The 20,129-nt window shown below is 45.3% G+C and overlaps 1 protein-coding gene across 2 annotated transcripts in view; it reads left to right on the top strand.

Moving 5' to 3' along the window:
- The window catches only part of LOC111162208 (protein kinase C beta), a 356,652-nt gene that overhangs the window by 27,764 nt on the left and 308,759 nt on the right, over positions 1-20,129 (top strand). The window lies entirely within an intron of this gene.

Below are 20,129 nucleotides of genomic sequence, written 5' to 3'. Positions count from 1 at the left end.
ATTGATCTTGACTCTGAAGGAGGTGTTCTCATTTCAAAGATGGAGAAGTAGAAGTGAGGTCACCGCTCAAGGTCACTGTGGTAGATTATATTACTGAGTCAGTTATTTGCTTTCTCCTTGTTAAGGGGATGGTACATCTCTGCTCATTGCTGTGTGGCTTGTAGTGTCTCCTTACAGGAGAGCTGTTACTTTCCTGTTCCGCTGGTGTCGGGCTTAGCTGCATGGCACACGTTGGCCAGGGGCATGTGAACAGGGATGGTGCACTCTACAGCTTTAAGGGCTGTTGCATGGTTTGTCCCTTGCTCTTTTCCCCTCCACTGCAAGACCAAGCAAAGGGTGTTTCCTCGGCTTATATGCTCTGATGCAAAAAACACTTGGTGCAAAGCCATAGGGACACAAGACAATTGCAGTGATATGTAGCATGAACAAGAATGAACTTTTGTATATCATAAGCCACTAGAATTTTGGGATTGCTGGATAGTGTAGCCTTACCTAGCAAAAGATGACTGATATAGTTATATAGTTAGTGTTTAGTTATATAGCTAGTTATATAGCTAGTAACTTGGCTAAGGAATTCAAACCAGACCGAATTCCAAATCCTATCCCTGTGCTGTCATTACTTCAGGCTTCCTGAATATTTTGCTCTTCATTTTATTTGCTATATCTGTGTGCTACCTGTCCTTTTTAAAAAAAATTTTTTTCTTTAAATGGTCTCATTTTTGTCATTTCAACACATTTATGTTATTTTATTAATTAAAAAAAATTTTTTTAGAGACACCTTGGTGTCTCAGTTGGTTAAGCGTCTGCCTTTGGCTCAGATCATGATTCATGAGGTCCTGGGTCCTGGGATTGAGCCCCTTGTTGGGCTCCCTGCTCAGTGGGGAGTCTGCTTCTCCCTCTCCTTTGCCCTGCCCCCCACTCATGCACGTTCTCTCTCTTTTTTTATTTATTTGACAGAAAGAGCAAGCAGAGGGGTGGGGGTGCACGGAGAAGAGAGGAAACAGGTTCCCCACTGAATGTGGAGCCCAATGCAAGGCTCTTTCTCCCAACCCCGGAGATCATGACCTGAGCTGAAACCAAGATTCATACCCTCAACCGACTGAACCACCCAGGTGCCCCTCAACACATTTATTTTAAAGGGAACTTTATCACTATATGAGTGGGAAAATGATATCACCACAAATAATTAGTAACTAGAAATATGAATAACTATATTATGAATATTACAAAATTCTAGGTACTCTCAGCTGACCAGGATCTGAGTTTGAAACTTCCTCCCTCTTTGTTCCAGAAGGAAGTTCAGCAGATCTTAGAATGGTGTTCAAAACGTGTAAGCCGCAGACTGAGACTTTCTCGTTTGATACAATTGGGAGGGTTGAAAACGAATTGAAAAGGAAATAATTTTCACCTATTGTGGTTTGGTGTGATTGAAAGCATGTCTATGTTCCCGCCTAAAAATTACCAGTGAGTGATATGTGCCCTGTGTGGGGAGTTTCCCTCCTTTTTGTTTTTATATAATAATTGTAAACATGTACAAAGCACGTGCTACGTGACGGCTCCTCTGCTATGTGTTACTATTTACGCCATTCTTAGGGGTGGAAGCAGGTTGGGAAGGTTAAGAAACTCATCCCAGCTAGTAAGAGTCGGTGTTAGGATTTAAAGCCAGATGTGCTTTGCATCTGAGTGTAGACCATTGGGCTGAACCAGAGGTGTGTTCGAATTGCTCACTTGGAACCTTTCGAGGAGCCCATGAGCGGCTTCTCTTTTTTTATGACAAGTCAGAGCAGTGGCTCCTTGGGGGCATTAGCCTGGGGCCATGTCCGGGCCCTCCTGCAGTGGCGCGGCCATTAGGACCCTGCAGGGCTGCCAGGCACAGCCTCCAAACAGGCTCTCCTGGGTGGCTTCCAGCTGTCCTCTCCGTGCCCTGTGCTTTTCTCTGTCTGGGCATCTATCCTAGATGTATGAATTAGCTCCTTCTATAGGACAGACTTCCTCCAGACTGCAGGCAAGCGTACAGGTTGGCTGCTGATCATGGCTGGGCTCCCTCGTGTGTCTGGGTGACTAGCAACTTACGTGGGGTCTGGCTGGCCCCGGGGGCTAGGGGCTTCCCATACGTGTGCAGCTCCTGGATGTGTTTTAGCCGGAGCAATGGGGAGACGGGGCCCCGTGTGTCTCCTCACCCCGCAGATGACTCTGGCTTGTTAACGGGGAGGTAGGGCAAGGTTCCAAGGTTCCAAGAACACAGCCGGGCAAGGGCTCTGGAGAGCTTGCTTTGGAATTGGCACATGGCCACCTGGGCTGCTGCCTCCTGGCCAAGAGCAAGTCAGCAGCCATCCCAGATGCAAGAAGCAGAGAGTTGGTGCTATCTCTTGAGGTCTGGAGCTGCCGAGTCATGTTGCAAAGGGTGTGGATACAGGAAGGAATGCAGAACTGGCCATTTTTGCCACCTACCACACCCACTCCCCTGCTAACCTCTGCCTTTTGCATGGGACTGCGTGGCAGGGGACTGAGGCACGGGTGCCCTTCTCTCCAATGTCTGGCACATCGAAGGGCCCGATTAGATATTGTGGAATGAAGCTGTGCTCCAACCACTGTGCCTTCTCTCTGTTCCTGGAGTCCGCCGAGCCGGTTCCCACCTCAGTGCCTCTCCTACTCTTCCCCAGGATCGTGGTTCCTTCCATCTTTCCATTTCACCTCTGACATCACCTCCGAAAAGCCTTCTCCTCCTGCCCCATGCAAAGTGCTGCAGATCCCCTTTTGTGCCGTCTCTGCCCATTTAAAATGATTAGCATGTCTCTCCCTTCTAGAACGTCTGCTTTGGGAGAGCCAGAACCCTCGCCTGTCTTGCTCTCTGCTATTTTTTTCAGTGCCTAGAACAGTCGCTAGCACCTAGTAAGTCAGGGGGTTGCAGGATCAGCCAAATGGCTTCCCCGTGGCTCCTCTTGTGCCCAAAGGCCCTGGTGCCAGCAGCCACCCTGGGAGCAGGAAATAGTCCTCTGCCGGCCAACTTGGCAAGGAGAACTGGCAGGGCGCCTGTGACAGCACCTTCCAGGTGGCTGCTTTTCTTCACATCCATGTGGGCTCTCTGTGTCTCAGGCAGGGCTTTTTGGGTCACAAGTGATGGAAATTCACTCAAGCACACTTAAGCCAAGAGGCAGAATATTTAATGGTTCGATGCGAGGCCTCTAGAATGGCCCTGCTTGGACTCAGGCCTCAGCTCTGCCACTTCTTAGCCGGGCAACCTCTGGGAAGTTACTGAAACCCTCTGTGCCCCAGTTTCTCCACCTATGGAAAGGGAGGAGGGGCAAGAAAATCAGCCGTGGGGTGCCTGGGTGACTCCGTCAGTTAGGCGGTTAAGTGTCTGCCTTTGGCTCAGGTCACGATCTCAGGGTCCTGGGATAGAGCCCCGCGTCAGGGTCCTTGCTCAGCAGGAAGCCTGCTTCTCCCTCCCGCTCTGCCTGCCTCTCCACCTGCTTTGTGTTTGCTCTCTGTTAAGTAGATAAATAAATAAAATCATAGAGAAAAAATATCAGCTGCCTTTTAGGGTTTTCAGAAACATGAAATGATTCCCTATAGGTCAAGCACTTACCACCAAGCGGGTGGCAAGCTGCACCGAGGGTGAGCTGCCGCTGTTGCCACAGTCACCGTGGGAGGCTCATCGGGCTTGGTGAGCCACTGGAAATCACTCAGGGACACAGACAGCCATGCTCTTTGAGTCTCTCTGTCTCTGGGCCAGTGGTGTTTTTTTCGTTGTTGTTTTTTTTTTTTTTTTTTTTTTTTTTTGGTCCCTGCACATCTGCTTTTATTCTCCTTTCTTGCCCTTTGTGCTGTATCAGCCATGCTCTTTTGGGCCATTGTCACGCCATTTCCCAACGCGCACATATAGCATCTCGGAGGTGTAATCCCAGGTTTCAGGGGTAGTCTGATTGTCCCTCCCTGGGTCAGGGGCCCACCCCACTCCCCGCCCCACCCCTGGGACCATTCAGCCGGGGGCTGGAGTCCCACCCCTCATAGGTTTCCAAGAAGCCTGCCAGGGATGGGCAGAGACCCCAAGAGATGTCAGCTAGAGGCAGCTACTCTAGTCTGTCTGCTTCAAGGCTGCTCCTCTTCCTGCTTTTTGATGCTTTCCAACATATACTCCCACTCAGCCTCACCAAAATTATTATTTTTTAAATACTCCCTAGCACGCTTACTTCTAATTATGCTAGATTCTTGCCTTCTGCCTCTGTAAGTCACTTGGTCACTTCCTGCTCTTACATCTGGCTGTCAACAAATATGGAAGCTTCATAGAGTCTCTGAATCTCAAGGTTGGACGGGAAAACCGCTCTTCCATGCTTATAACAAACACACACCCACACCCACATACCTGCGTATTTACTAAAATAGTATTAGGCTAAACATTCAGTTCCCCAACTTTCTGATTTCACCAACAACGTCTCTCTGCCCGCGTCAGGACAGACGAACATGAAAAGAAATCAGCAGCGTAGGATGTCATCGTACGCAGACTCAAAGTTCTTGAACCTGTCCTCAGTTTCCCAGCCTGTCCGTGTTCTTTATAAATCATGGGTTCTGCTCTCCCATCTTCAAGCCAGTGAACTTGCTGCTTCGCCCCTAGCTGGAATTTCCCCTTTTGCACTACATGCCTGTAAGAGCAATGCAGCCTAAAACATTCCGTGAATCCTCCTATGGCTCACTGCAGCCAGCCTGTCTCAGATTGCAATAACTCTCCTATTCCTGATTAAATTTGATTTCTCGTAACTTGGAGAAAAAAAGGATTCTGAAATCCCATGTAGCTCTTCAGCTGGGTTTTGCCTCTCACTGAGTAGAGATGAACCGTCACATTTCGTGGTACAGATCAGGGTTTGCAAATGCAGATTCCTCAAAGAACTAAGCAGACTCCTTAACTGAGTGAAGATTCCAGATAAAAGAAATGGCCTGTGTGTTAAACTGTTCATATTTTCTTGACTTATACAAAGAAGTACATCATTTTTTGAAACATGTCTTTTTTTTTTTTGAATGCAACCTTTATTTTCCCACCTCTTTTCATGGAGATGTGGGTACAGAAGGATGATTTCTCTTATATGTACCATTGAGAATGGGGCATCTGGGTGGCTCAGTTGGTTGAGCATCTGACTCTTGATTTTGGCTCAGGTCATGATCTCATGGTCGTGAGACCAAGCTCTGCATCAGGTTCCGTGTTGGGCGTGGAGCCTGCTTAGGTTTCTCTCTCTCCCTCTGCCCTTCCCCCTGCTCGAATATGTTCTCTCTTTCTCTCTCGTAAAAATAAAATAAAAATAAAATAAAATAAAATAATTGTACCATAGTGAAAATAACAATGTAAGTGTGTTAAAGTTGGCAGCTGGATTTGGTAAAGATGGATTTGGTGATGGTGAGGCTGCAGGGAGTGGTGGGGACTGTGTTGAAACAGGGGAAACATGTCCCTTCTCACAGGGGTGGCCACTCCTTAGCTCAAGCCAGCTCTTGACAGTGTGGAAATACAGGCCTAATGTTGCTGATGCTTCATTTTTTTTTTTTTTTCTCCAAGAGAGACAGGAAGTCAGACTGTTTATGGGCAATCTCTTAATTTTGGAGTATTGGTAATTTTTCAAAACTGAAAAACAACTCACAGGCCAAACAATATGTGGGCTGCCAATTTGCAATCCCTGATGTTGGTGATATAGTTTAATTAGTCTAAAATCATTAACTAATTTTTGGCTCCTCTCTCATACTGCTGACTCACTCAGCTTTTTGTCTAATGAAATCCTTCAGTGATTGGTAAGTGTTGGATCTGAAAACCTCTTAATCGAAGCTGGGTTCATGGAGTCGGAAATTTGGTTTCTGGGGTTACATCTGCTGGTGCTAAATTCCTTCTGTTACATATGCCTGAGATCGTACTTCAGTCCTCCGGCCATGGTCACTAGGCTTCTCGGTTATGTGTGGTTTGAAGACTTGACTCATTTGATCTTACTGCAAAAATTGCAAGTGAGACCAAGAGAGAACCAACCCCCTCTAGCAGAGCTCACCAGTGGTGTCTGAGGACTAAATCTCACCCTCGACATACATAATTTTGTTTCCACTGAGAAGAGATAAAATATTAAAAAAAAATTAAAGACCTATAGTTAAAAAATAGGGTTTCATCATAAAATACTTGTATTTAGGCACCTTTTGGAAAGATCATGATAATCGGCAAGCCTGTGTTCCACACTCCGTCAGGTGCAAGGGCTAGAGGTGCCAGTAGCTGACTCCTTTGGATGGATGTGGCTCCTCCTGTCTCTGCCTCGTTTGTCATGTCCATCCTGGCCCTGTAGGCATTTATGGTTGCAGTTCCTGTACAGGTCTCTCACCAAGGTGACATCAATGCGTTGATTGATTCCTGCGTTTTTTGAACCCTGGTGTATTGGATATGGGAGATATAATGGTGCCCAAAACATGCTGTCCCTTCACTCAGGAGTTTTACAATCTCCTGGGGGAAGCTAGATGTGGAAAAACCGCATTTTGTGTATAAATGACATGAAGGCAAATTGTATTATAGTTCTTGTCCACGAAATTGAGAAGATGGAGCTCAATTTTCCGACTTCCCTAATATTGAGAGTGACACCGAGGAAAGCTTTGGTAAGGTCCACAGACAGGGTCCTATGTCCACCAGATGGGCAGCTGTCCAAAACCAAACCAAACGAAACCAATAAAATGAAACACATACACAAAGGAAATGAGGTTAGTTTGATAAGTCTCATTCTCCTTCTGCTGGCTCTTTTGTCTGCAGAATCTACTATTTCTTTCCCCTTTTGAAAACAGAATGACATTGGTGTACCTTGTAGTGTTTTGTTGTTTTGTCCAGGATTCTTCTGGGGTCCTAGGTAACAGTTTGGTGATCTCATTTGTGAGATCTCTGAGAACTCTGCTGTGAAATTCATCTGGACCAGAAGAACTGAACTCATTTAAGGGCATCTGGGGATTTCAGAGATGTATTTGCTCTGATTTCTCCTTTTGAAATATCACCACTCAAAATAAAGTGTTTATTTGGGGAAAGTGGTTGGCACTGGAATTTCCCTTATTCTGAGGGTGGATGGAAAAAAGGTTAGCCCTTGAAAATTCCTGTCTTAGCATCCTTTGATGGTAACATCGATGGATTCTGATTAATTTAAGCAAAAGTGCATTTATTAGAAGGATATGGGAGAGATCAGAGATGTGAAGGAAAACGTGAAGACTTAGGCTTTGGAAAGTTCTGGAACCAGAGAAGTTCTGGGGACCTGGGAAGTAGGACTGAATGGTCCATTCCTTCAAGATAGTATGGACAAATCAATAACTGTTCAAGATGCAGGGAACAGTTCAAAATCCAGTGAGGGAGTATCTGATTGGCCTAGAATGAGTCACATGACCAGCCTAGACTTGCTGATACCACCAAGACCCCCTGGGTCATACTCCTCAGGGAAAACCAAGGCGAGTAGATCCTAGGCGTGAACCCCATTGATGTTCCTTGGAGTCTTTGTTTCTCAACCTAAAGCCAGTTATCGACTTGGCTCCTCACCAGTGGTGTGCCATTTCATTGAAGCTCTCTTAAAATTTGTCTGGGCCATTCCAACTGACCCGTTCAGGTGAGTTCATGAACACAAGTTGTTCTGTGTGGGTCCTAGGTTTTTTTTTTTTTTCATCTAAGTCTTCAAGCTAAGAAATCTGTATGAATGATAATGGAGCTATGCCTACATAGTATTGCCAAAGCACTGTTCTAAGTGCCTCAGTGATGTAAGCTCGTTTAAGATGAACATTACTTGGAGACACAGTTCTCGTTATCTATAGTAGGTAGGTTTGATAAAGTTGCCGCCAACACCGAATCAGTGAATCCTGAATATTGCTCCTAGGGGAATATAGGGTCAGGTTTGTCAACTGATCAGTACATAACCTTGTTTTATGTGTGTTTCTGTGTTAAAGTCTCCTTATCAAGTATCTGTTGTCGACTGATGTTGAACTCATGGCCAATAGTACTACAACTCATGCCCGGATGAAATTTACCCAACACACCTGTTTTCTTCAAATGATGCGTCACAGCCTTCTTGCACTTAAGACCATACCCTTGGGGGCCATTTGAAATAGCAAAGTTTCCAACAAAAAGCACACAAATGCAAAAAATGTGTTACTAAATATATCACACACACACACACACACACACACAAACAACCCAACAATCCCCCAAAACTTGTTTCCAGCATGAAAACTGAAACAAGAAGGTAGAGCATTGCCTTGTTCAATGGCAGCCGGGAATGTGTTTGTTGGGTGACTCACATTTTCTGCTGCTCTATGTCCTTGTCCGAGAATGACCATGAAAGTACCATGAGTATTGATTTTGGGGTTACAGGTAATATCAAGTAAGTGATTGGCAAATATGGAATCTGTGACTCATGAATATTGACTTTAATAGTGTTATCCCTGTTTTACAAAAGGGGAATGGTGGTGTGGAGAGGGATTTTAATTAGCCTCCTGAAGGTGATGCCACCAGGGAGTGTAGGGGGGAGTGTGACTTGTCAGTCTGCTTACAGAGTCTGTGTTCTTAAGAGGCGGGGCATAGTGGTTGAATGGGGTGTGGTCCCCGCTGAGAGCTGATTTTCACACTTAGGAAGTAGAGAATACTGGGGGCCCTGGAGTGAAGTTGTAGGGGAGGTGGGGTGGGAAAGTGGTTTTCTTGGGTGAGCTTGGGGTGTTTTCACAGCCAATGATGAAGTGCCAAGGGTATTCGACCCTGAGGCTTTCTATGCAACAACTTCTTCCTCTTCATTTTCCTCTCCTCCTCCTCCTCTTCCTTCTTCTTCTTTTTGGTAACTTCTTGAGATGAGTCTCTTACAAACCAATGTGCAAATGGTTTGGGAGAAACACTTGTACACGGTCTTTTTGATTTCCAAGAGAGAAGAGTGTAATAGTTCAGAACCTAGAAGTTGCAGTCCCAGCTTCCTGGGTTTGAATCATTCCTCTGCTATTTATTGCCTCTGTGACTTTAGGCCAGTTACTCCACCTCTCAGTTTTCACATCTGTAAAATGGGGATAATAATGATAACTACTTCATGGAGTTGTTGAGAAAATTAAGTGGGTCTGTATCTGTATCTGTATTCCCATGTGTGTCTGTGTATATCACTTAGAGCAGTGCCTGGCACAGAAGATGTGCTCTAAGAGTGTTTCCTATTATTATTATTTGTCCCCAGCTCTGAGGGGCTACTGGACTTCGCTGTGTGTCTCCCCAGCCTCACTTAAGCAATCGCCGTGGAAGCTAGGTCAGCTGGCGGGCTCCTTGGTCTTTTCCATTCTGCTGTAGGGGCTGCCTGACTTGTGCTCACGCAGATGACAGCTAAATAGAAGGGCTCCTTCCTCTTAGTATTAGCTTAATTATAGGGGCTCCCTGGAAGGGGGTGTGGGGAGCATTCTCTGAGAACAAGCCCATCCCTCCCCCCAGAGCCGGCACTGGTACCTAAAAGGAGCATGAACATTGTTTCCTGCCTTGTCTTTCACACTCACTTCTGTCTCTGTCGTGCTGCACGTATACTCTTTCATCTCTGGATAAGTCCTTGGATTTTGGGTGTGTGCATGTGTGTTTACTGTGCCCTGGTTTGAGTTCCAGAAGGTCTGTTTGGATCTCTGTGGGTATCTGGCAGCCTCTGCAGCCTTTCTGAATTACATAACTGAAGTTTTGTATTTTCTGTTCCCTACTGGGGGTTCTTTCTGTGCTATAATTTGACTATTAGGGTACCAGAATTTTCTTTGGGATCCCCTAGCGCTTCCTTATAAACAGTCTCTCTGCCGTATTTTCTTTGTGAAAATAATTCCTTCTTTTTTTTTTTTTTTAAAGATTTTATTTATTTATTTGACAGAGAGATCACAAGCAGGCAGAGAGGAGGAAGCAGGCTCCCCTAGAGAGCAGAGAGCCTGATGCGGGGCTCGATCCCAGGACTCTGAGATCATGACCTGAGCCGAAGGCAGCGGCTTAACCCACTGAGCCACCCAGGCGCCCGAAAATAATTCCTTCTTATTGCCGAAGCAATACATACTCATTATGAAACATCACAAGATACAGAGTAAGCAAGTTAATCTTAGTCCCCTCACCACAAATGTTAATACCTTGGTGGATAACCTGCTTTGTCTGTCACTGACTCTCTCACACACTCAGATGGGGTCCTGATGGTTTATGAGGCTACGTGTTTCTCAGTTCCTGTTTCATCACTGTTCTTCCATGCGACTTTGTGGGCTCCGTTGCTTGGCTTGACCACCCATTCCTAGTAGGTGCCCCCAGGATGGTTTGGGTGTTCCCATTTCTTACTATTATAAGCAGGACTCACATAAGCATCCTGGGCCTATACCCCTATAGAGGTCCTCAGAACAGATTTCTAGACGTTTTCATAGTGATATTGAAAGGAGCATTTGCCTGTTCTCTTGACACCCCCCCCCCCAATGCTCGGGGAGGGGGCTGCTCAGGCCCATGGGCCTCTGTGTCCATCTTCCCAAGGTGATTGTCAAAGAATGGACAGGACAGCTAATGGGGCCCTCTGCAGGCTCTTTCCCCAATTCCTGTCTCTTCTCACCTCCTTTTAGCTGATTTAGCTACAGCTTCCACTCTGCTCCATGGGATAGGTGGAAATTTTATTGTTTAAAAAAATATTAAAACATTTTGAAATCCTGGTGAAAAACCATCATATTTACTGCCTAAACCATCTTTAAAATTTAAAAAAAAAGACTTTATTTATTTGAGGGAGAAAGTGGGGAGGAAGGGCAGAGGGAGAGGAAGAAGACGAGACTCTTCGCTGAGCAGGGAGCACTGGGCTCCATCCAGGACCCTGGGATCATGACCTGAGCCAAAGGCAGACGCCTAACCAACTGAGCCTCCCAGGCGCCCCCTGCCTTCATCATTTTTAAGTGTACAGTATAGGTGTGTTTCGTTGTGGAGCAGATGTCCAGGGCTTTTACAACTCTATACCCATGGAACAACTCCTCATTTCCCCCTCCTCCCAGTCTGTGGTAACTGCCATTCTATTTTGTTTCTGGGGGTTTGACTGCCTTAGACACCTCATCTAAGTGGAATCATCCAGTAGTGTATTTCTGTGACTGACTCACTACCTTCATGTAATGTCCTCCAGGGTCATCCACATCCATCCATAGCAGCATGTGTCAGAACATCCTTCCTTTTTAAGGCCAAATAATGTTCCCTTGGGGCACCTGGGTGGCTCAGTCATTAAGCGTCTGCCTTCGGCTCAGGTCATGATCCCAGGGTCCCAGGTTCGAGCCCAGCATTGGGCTCCCTGCTCCGCGGAAAACCTGCTTTTCCCTCTCCCACCACCCCTGCTTGTGTTCCCTCTCTCGCTGTGTCTCTCTCTGTCAAATAAATAAAATATTAAAAAAATAACGTTCCCTTGTTTATATACGTTTTGCTTATCCTTTCTTCTGTCCGTGGACACTTGAGTTGCTTTCATCTCTTGGCTATTGTGAAGGGTGCTGCTGTGGACACGGGTGTCCAACTATCTCTTTGAGACCCTGCTTTTAATTCTTTGGGATGTATGCCTGGGTGTGGGATGGCTGAGTGGAAGTGTCTTGGGCGCATTGTTCTGGGGACCTGGCCTATAATTCCTCTCTGGCTCCAGCCGACACATCCGTTTGCTCCCTTGGCATTCACTGGGCACAAGCCATGTTCCAGGCACCAAGCTAGGCTGTGGAGATAGAATGGCTGAGACAGGTCCCTGTCCTCACGGGGCTGATACTTCAGGAAGCAGACAGACAGCACCCAAGGAAGCAAATTGAAAAAACAGCGTGAGTTCAATTTGTGATAAATGTCCTGGGGAAGCTGAATCAGGAGAAGACAACAGAGTGAGTGGCGACCTTAGAGAGGGACCCCCCCGCCACCACCTGACCCCCAGCTGATGGGCATGTGACCAGAGAACTCCAAGATGGGAAGGAGCCAGCCATGCAGAGTGCAGGCTTGGGGAAGATACTGTCCTGGGCCCTGGGAGGAACCATGTAAAGGTTGGCATGATTGTGCGGAGAAAACCAGGTTGGCATGATGGTGTAGCAGGGAAAGAGTGGGTGTGGGATGGAGAGGCAGGACGTTCAAGGTTGTCTTCCTTGCTACCTTTCTGTATTCTCTTTACCCAGGAAGTTGAATGCTGTTAGCAAGCCAAGTGGTGCTTGGTAACCATTTCCCATTTTCCTGTGTGTGGTGCCAGAGGGGAAACCCTCCAAACCCACTGCTTCTGTCTCAGGCACTACTGGTTTTGCCATAACTGCCAGTTTGTCTCCGCTCCCTCCCTGGTCTGGTCATGGCTGCTTATTCTCAGCTCCAGCCTGTCCTGGCCATCCCTGGGTTGGCCTGGACTTGACCTTCTTTATCTGTAAGGAATTACTCCTCCCTGCCTGCCAAAAAGGAGCTTCTGTGTGGGGACTGGGTAGCACAGTTGTTGTTACAAGATGCTGGAAGGATTTTATTGGCAGACACACACGGCATCTGTGCAGGCCTCTGGCCTTGTGCTTAGAACCCTGTGACAGCTTTTCCATAGGTGGTGCTTTTTTCTCTTTTTAAACAGATTTTATTTATTATTTGAGAGACAAGGAGAGAGAGAGCACAAGTGGGGGGAGGTGCAGAGGAAGAGGGAGAAGCAGATTCCTTGCTCAGGAGGGAGCCTAATGCAGGGATCGATCCCACAATCCAGCGACCACGACCTGAGCCCAAGGCAGATGCTTAACTGACTGAGCCACTCAGGTGACCCTATGGGTGGTGCTTTTGAGAATCTAAGTGACATAACTGGATGACCAAGACTCATGGGATGAATATGGGACCTGAAGTGTATGAGTCCCCTTCTACTGGTAGAACGTGAATCAAGCTCTCTTACTTTTCTAGTAAATGCTATTACTACCATTTAACATGACTGGTCATCCATCTACCCATTCATCCATTCATCTATCCACCCATCCATCCACTCTCTTCTCCATCCATCCAGTCATCCACCTATCCATCATCCATCACCCATCATCTATTCATCCACTCACCCATTCTCCCATCCTTTCATTCACTCATCTTGTGTCCATCCATCCATCATCCATCCATCCATCCATCCATCCATCCAGTATCCCTCCATCCATTCATCTATCCATCCATCCACCATCCATCCATCCACCATCCATCCACCATCCATTAACCATCCATCAACCATCCATCCATCATCCATCCATCCATCCATCCTTTCTCTTATCCATCTACCCATTTGTCCATCTATCCATCATCCATCATCCATTCATCCACCCACCCACTCTCCCATCCTTTCATTCACCCATCCATCTGTTCATCCATCCATCCATTCTCTATCCATATTCAACCTGGTATAATGGTTAATTAAGAACTTAGACTTTGGAGTCGTCCTGACGAAGTTAGAATCCCAGCTCTGTCACTTACCAAGTATATGATCTTGGTTAAGATTTTTAACCTCTCCTTGCCTCAGCCTCCTCAGCTATAAAATGAGATTGACATTGAAAGAATACTTTTTAAAGATTTTCTCCTTTAAAACATTTTTTAATTTAAATTCAATTAATTAACATATAGTGTATTATTAGTCTCAGAGGTAGAGTTCAGTGATTCATTGGTCTTAGATATTGAAAATATTAATAGAACCTCTGTCATAGCATTGTTACGAGGGATATACAAGTCAATACATGTAAGGGTGTAGGTGTTTTCATTAGTGCCTGGTTCATAGCAGTGCTATATGAGTGTTAGCTATTACCGTTAGTACATCCTTCTATATGTTTCTATCCATCTAACTATCTACTCTCATAATCACTGATGCTCTTCACTAAGTTTTTCTGGTTTTTGGTCTTGCCGGCCAGTGATAAGATTGTACTTCCGGTTTCCCTTGTGAGTGCGTAGGGCCATATGAGTAGTTCTGGCCAATGAGTTATAATCCAAAGTGATATGTTATCATTTTTAGGCTGGAGCTTTTCACTGCTGGTTCCAGACTCTCTAGAGTGATCTTTGAGTTCAGGCTTCTCTGTCAGTGTGATCCTGGTTACATAAAACAGGCCCCCTCGCTGGCCTGGCGCGGACATGTAGTATGAGAGAAAAAGAGACCTTTGCCTATTTTGGAGGTTGCTTATTACTGCAGTATAATCCTGCCCATTTCTCTCCTTCTGTCTCTCTCATTTGCTATCTAAGTACAGTAACACCGCAGCCTTCTTTCCCTTTTCTTTATAGCTCAAACTAACTGGCTTTTTATTATGTATTTTTTTGTTTGTTGTTAATCTTAAATAGTGCATTCCCCATGAGGACAGGGACTCAATTGTTCCCTTCTCTGTTTAGAATGTTACCTTGCACAGAGTAGACAATACATATTCTTTAAATGAATAAATGAATGAATGGATGGATCTACTTAACTTCTAGAAGGTTCTGTGGAATCCTAGTTACCTTGAAAATCCTTTCTGGGGGAGGTAATATTTGAGAAGGAACCCACCAAACTTTCATTCTCAAATTTTATTGCCTGAATCAAGAAAAGATTCCCCGAGATAGACCTCACTGTCTCTCTGCAAAGCTTCTAATACCCTTACTTTATTACAAGATGCTTCCCTGAGTGCTGTGACGGAATCCTTGCCCAGAAAAAGGCTGTTTTCTTGCTTTGAGCCATGTAGGGGCATTTGCCCTTCCTGTGACAACTATCACCTGAAACAGAACATCTTTGTTAGCCTAGCATGTCATTGGCAACTTCTGGAAACCAGGAGAGACACTGCCTAGGACCCTTAACTATTTCTGGAAGCAAAGTGATCTGTGTACTGTTGAAGACTTAGGAGGCTGGTCTATTCCAACCATGTTTCCCACTTTGTAATTCTTAGTCATGGGCTGAGATGGGAGCTCCAGGCCCTGTACCTTCCCCACTTCATACCTGGCTCCTAGCTCTCTTGATGCCCACGTTGACTCTTCACTATACACTCTGTCTGGAGTTGTTTCTACTGAACTCTTTCTCCTCCTCGTGCCCGAACAAGAACCCGACTTTCTTCTGGGGATACTGTTCTCACTCAGAAACAGAAACCCTTTGGAGTCAGGAGTTGGCCTTCCTATTGTTGTTTATTGTTGCTTTCTGGAGATCTACTCTTGTTTAAGAGCTTACCTTAAGACTCCTAGTACATGACTATTCTGCCATCTTGCTTCTTCTCCATTTTCATCCATAGACCACTATACGCTCCCCCGCCCCATTTACTGAAGACACTGGGACCTGAGTCATGATCATCCTCCCCACCTTGAGGTCTGCCTTAGTCTTAGGATGTTTCAACATTCATGAAGGCACACCTAGCCTTGCATCAACCCAACCTTATAATTTTGGGGCTTCCTTACTTAAAAGATTTCAATTTCAGAGCCTCTCTAGGAAACAGGTGTACATGAAGACATGTCTAGGAAAACCATTGTGCTGCTATTTATAACAGAATACTTGTAAGTAGCCAAACTATACAGCAGGTGGAGTATCATACTGCCCTGAAAAACGCTTGTTGCATTCCCTGGAAAAATGCTCATGATGTATGGCTAGGTAGGGAAAAAAAATCACGTTATAAAGTAAGATGTTTATCCTGATATGTGTGTGTATGTTTAGGAAAAAAAAAACCTAAAGGAGCATTTGGTATTCATATATATATAAGTATGTTTTTAAGATTTTATTAATCAGAGAGTGAGCAAGTGAGCACAAGCAGGGGGAGCAGCAGGCAGAGGGAGAAGCAGGCTCTGCTGAGCAAGGAGCCTGATGCAGGACTCGATCCCAGGACCCTGGGATCATGACCTGAGCCAAAGGCAGATGCTTAACCAACTGAGCCACCCAGGTGTCCCTTCTTATATGTTTTTATATGTGTTTATCATTGAATGGTTAAAGTTTTAAGTGCTCCTGTGTGTGTGTGTGTGTTTGGAGGTACATGCATTTGTGTTCTCCAATCTTCCCATTGACGATGTGCTATTTCTGAAAATAATAAAGACATAATTGGGGAGGAGGGACTCTTTGGGCATTTCCCAAAGTATGTTGCCCAGTTACTTGTGTGGGGCATATCTCCAGGATGTATACGAGGGTGTCAGGGGCTCCTATTATTATTTCTTCCTGGAATCCTCAGTGTCAGAAGGATGAGGCATGAGGTTTTGATTAGAGGAGCCAGTCCGTTTCAGTGATTGCAGCCCTAGGTCCAGTGCCCAGTCACAGGGGGCTGTGTTGCTCTGCATGACCCAAGGGGGTTGATGAGTCCCGTGATGCAGCCCTTCGTGAAAGACAGTGCCGTCTTCTGCCTATCACATTGACCCAGGAAAGGAGCTTCTACCAAAGACAGCACAGAAGTTTTGCAGACTCTGACCAGAAGGGAATTTGTCAGTGTTTAGCCTGGCTGGCATCCCACAACCTACCTTCTTGCACAGTTAGAAGCCTTTCCAGTGTAATGTGTGAAAAACCATAGGCCCCCTGCCCACGCCCTCCCAGACCTGTATCTCCAACAGCTTTCGAGTGTGTACAAATTGGGAGACAGTTGGATCCCACATCTCTCCGTGACATTTACTGGAACAAGTTTGCCTGTTAATAAGTGGCATGGCTCCCTTGGTCTCGATGATAAAGAAATACCTGTTACTGCTGGCTCTTGAGAGAAGGTCCTGGGCGAGGACCTCAGCACTCAGCACTTTAATTGGTGGTAGACAGATGTGTTGGAAAGCTTAATTCTCGCCCCCCCATCCCGCCCTGCACCAACTGTTTCAATAAGAAAGAGAAATAGCACCCTCTTTGCCCTTCTGTGTCTTGTGTCCTGGAATTTAAAGGCTGGCTGCATGGTTGGTTTAAACAAAACAAAACAAAACAAAACAAAACAAAACAAAACAAAACAAAACAAAACAAAACTCTGTTGCTTCAGGATACAGTGTTGCTGATTTGGGGGATTAAGTCCTTTTAAGGTCATGAGCTTTAATTCTTCCTTCAGTGATTCTCCAACCTTGTTTTGCAAAGCCCCAGAGCTTTTATCTCAAGGGATGAGCATGTTATTTCCAAGACAATGTTATTTCTGTTTTCATATTAGGAAAAAAACATGACGATCTACATTGTGGTGTGATTTATTCACTTCAAGTCCTTGGGTTCCCAACCGTCCACTCTTCACGTGAATCCCCATGTGAGTGGGTAGTTAGGTAGTTTTATGTATTTCATTCCATGTATATGTATGGGGGGCCTACTGGTGTACAGCCCCGAGAAGCAAATCAGTTCTGATAGGAGCTTATTAACACAGCCTGAGGGGGATATATTGGACCTATTCTGCAGCTCCTCTGCAGGATGGCCCAGGGAGGTGACATGAATTCTTAGGTTCAATATCAGATCAGCACCAGAACTAGATTGTTTTCCAAGTCTTGTGATCTCAGTCTGTCACCTGTGTCAGGTTTATGTCCACAGTGCCATGTGAGTGGAGCTAGTTTATTCATGTGTGGATGGACCAGGCATCATCCTTTTAGCCAGATTAGAGATCTGCATCCCTTGATCACTCTGCCTGTAGGGTGCACTTGAAATGTCCCTTAAGCTTATTCTTTTTTTTTTTTTAAGATTTATTTATTTATTTGACAGACAGAGATCACAAATAGACAGAGAGGCAGGCAGAGAGGGGCGGGGAAGCAGGCTCCCCGCCGAGCAGAGAGCCCGATGCGGGGCTCGATCCCAGGACCCTGAGATCATGACCTGAGCTGAAGGCAGAGGCTTAACCCACTGAGCCACCCAGGCGTTCTGCTTAAGCTTACTCTTGACTGTAGGGATGGTTTGATGGAGCATAACAGGAGCCATGCTAAGACCTTGGATGTGCTCTATCTTTGGGTCCTGCTCCTCTGGCTCTCTATCTGAATCGCTCCCTTAAAGGGACTCGGAGAAAATCCAAATGACCTGTAAATGAAAGGAAAGGTAAGAAAAGAATATGGGAGGGAGAGGCTGGAGGAGAGAATGAGGCTTGAGGAGTGAGTTGAAGGGAGAATCCAGGAAAGCTTGGTGGACGTGGAGTCAATACGTTGACAATGACCTGAAGGTCTTTGACAACAGTATGGCAGCCTGTTCCAGCTCTTTCTCCTTTTACTTTTCCCAACTGTGCTGATAAGCACCATGCTGAGGCTGCTTTAACAGGGATTATACTAGCAGGATTTTCTAACATCCATGCCTGGATTACTCATTATCTGATTTCTCAGCAGCGGCCTTCAGGGGGCTCAGAATGTTCCAGGTTCAACTCCCAGAGCAGTCCTGTGACTGTTGACAAGTCCTGACTTAAGATCAATGCTGAATATATGAAAAGTATAAAAAACCAAAATGAAACAAAAAACAACAACAAAAAGAAAAACCATCATGTTCAAAGACTGACCCTGGCAACATTTTTATATCATTCCAGTGTTTTTCCATGCATGTAAATATGTGTATTTATTTTCATTTTTTAGCAAAAGTAGTGTACCATAATATTGTTTTATCACCTTTTTGCACTAAGTGATACATTATAAATATTTGCTACATGAAATTTTTTTCCATAAGGGATTTTTTTTAAGATTTAAAAAAATTTTGGGGGTGCTTGGGTGGCTCAGTTAAGCATCTGCCTTGGGCTCAGGTCATGATCAAGGTCCTGGGATCTGGCCCAACATCAGGCTCCCTGCTCAGTGATGAGTCTGCTTTTCCCCCTCCCTGTGCCCCTCTCCCCACCATGCTTGCCCTCTCTCTCAAATAACAAATAAAATCTAAAAAAAAAAAAAAAAAAAGATTTAAAAAATTTTTAAGTAATCTCTACACCCACCATGGGGCTTGAACCCACAACCCTGAGATCAAGAGTCACACACTCTTGTGACTCCACCGACTGAGCCAGCCAGTGCCCCTCTACAAGGGATTTTTAGTGGTTGTGTAGATTTTCACTGAATGGATATACCGAAATTTACCTAAGCAGCCCCTATTATTTCATATTATTTAAGCACTATTATGAATAACATCTTTATCTGTTAATCTTTATGGATGATTGTTTCTGAATAATTCCTAAGGTTAGGTTAGCCTCCTTAGTATCAGTTAGCTTTTGCTGTGTAACAAGCCATCCCACAGTTTAGTGGTGGAAAACAGCAAGAATTTATGTAGCCTACAGGGCTGCAGTTTGGGCTAGGTGGTCCTTTTGCTCTGGGCTGGAATCCATGGATACAGGTCAGACTCACTCCGGCATTTGCAATCAGCTATGCATTGCATGGGGGGTGTGTGTGTGGTGATCCTGGGGCCTCCTCTTCCAGCCTGCCAGCCTCGTTTACATAGTGGTCACAGAGTTGCAAGAGCAGGAGATGCCTGACGCACAGACTCTCCTCTAGTTTGTGCTTGTGTCAAACTTACGTCTGTTCCATAGCCCAAAGCATTTGACAGTGGCCCAGCCCAGGGCTCGTTTCAGAGGACATCACCGAAGGGCACGTCTACAGGATGCATAAAGACATTGGGACCGTTGCTTGTAGACATCCCATCACAGTTCTCCAAGTTGCAGTTTCTGAATCAGAGCATGGCCATTTTAACAGCTTCTATGGCCGGTTTGCTGTCCACGGAAGTTGTCACTAATCTATACCCTCACCTAGAACACCTACATTTCCAAATTCTCTTCATCACTAGATATGATCATTGCTTTAATTTCCCCCAGAAAATAACACTGTTGCTTTTGAAAAATAGATGTTCATTGTAAAACACCAAAACAATGTATGACCTTTATGATCTCTATGATCATATGATCTACTACCCTGCCCAGTACTTAATTCATTCTGGCATTATTCTTTCACTATGTTATTGGGTTAAATGTATTTACATTCAGTTTAGGATCTCTTGGCCTATATTCATCAGTGAAAAGTTTATTTTTTTAGTCTGTTATCTTCAGCAAGTTTTTGCTCTTTTCATGAAGACATTGGGGAAACCTATCTTTTCTTTTCTCTCCTCTTCTTTCTTTCTTTGTTTTACTTAGGAAGAATCTTAATGGCAAAGGATTTATAATGTTCTTTAAAAGTTTGGGCCAATTTTGGGGCACCTGGGTGGCTCAGCGGGTTAAAGCCTCTGCCTTCGGCTCAGGTCATGATCCCGGGGTCCTGGGATCGAGCCCCGCATCGGGCTCTCTGCTCAGCAGGGAGCCTGCTTCCTCCTCTCTCT

This window comes from Enhydra lutris, unplaced genomic scaffold (assembly GCF_002288905.1).
Source record: "Enhydra lutris kenyoni isolate GAN:26980312 unplaced genomic scaffold, ASM228890v2 scaffoldscaffold90, whole genome shotgun sequence".
Classification (NCBI taxonomy): Eukaryota; Metazoa; Chordata; class Mammalia; order Carnivora; family Mustelidae; genus Enhydra; species Enhydra lutris.
This window is presented reverse-complemented; position numbering and strand designations above follow the sequence as displayed.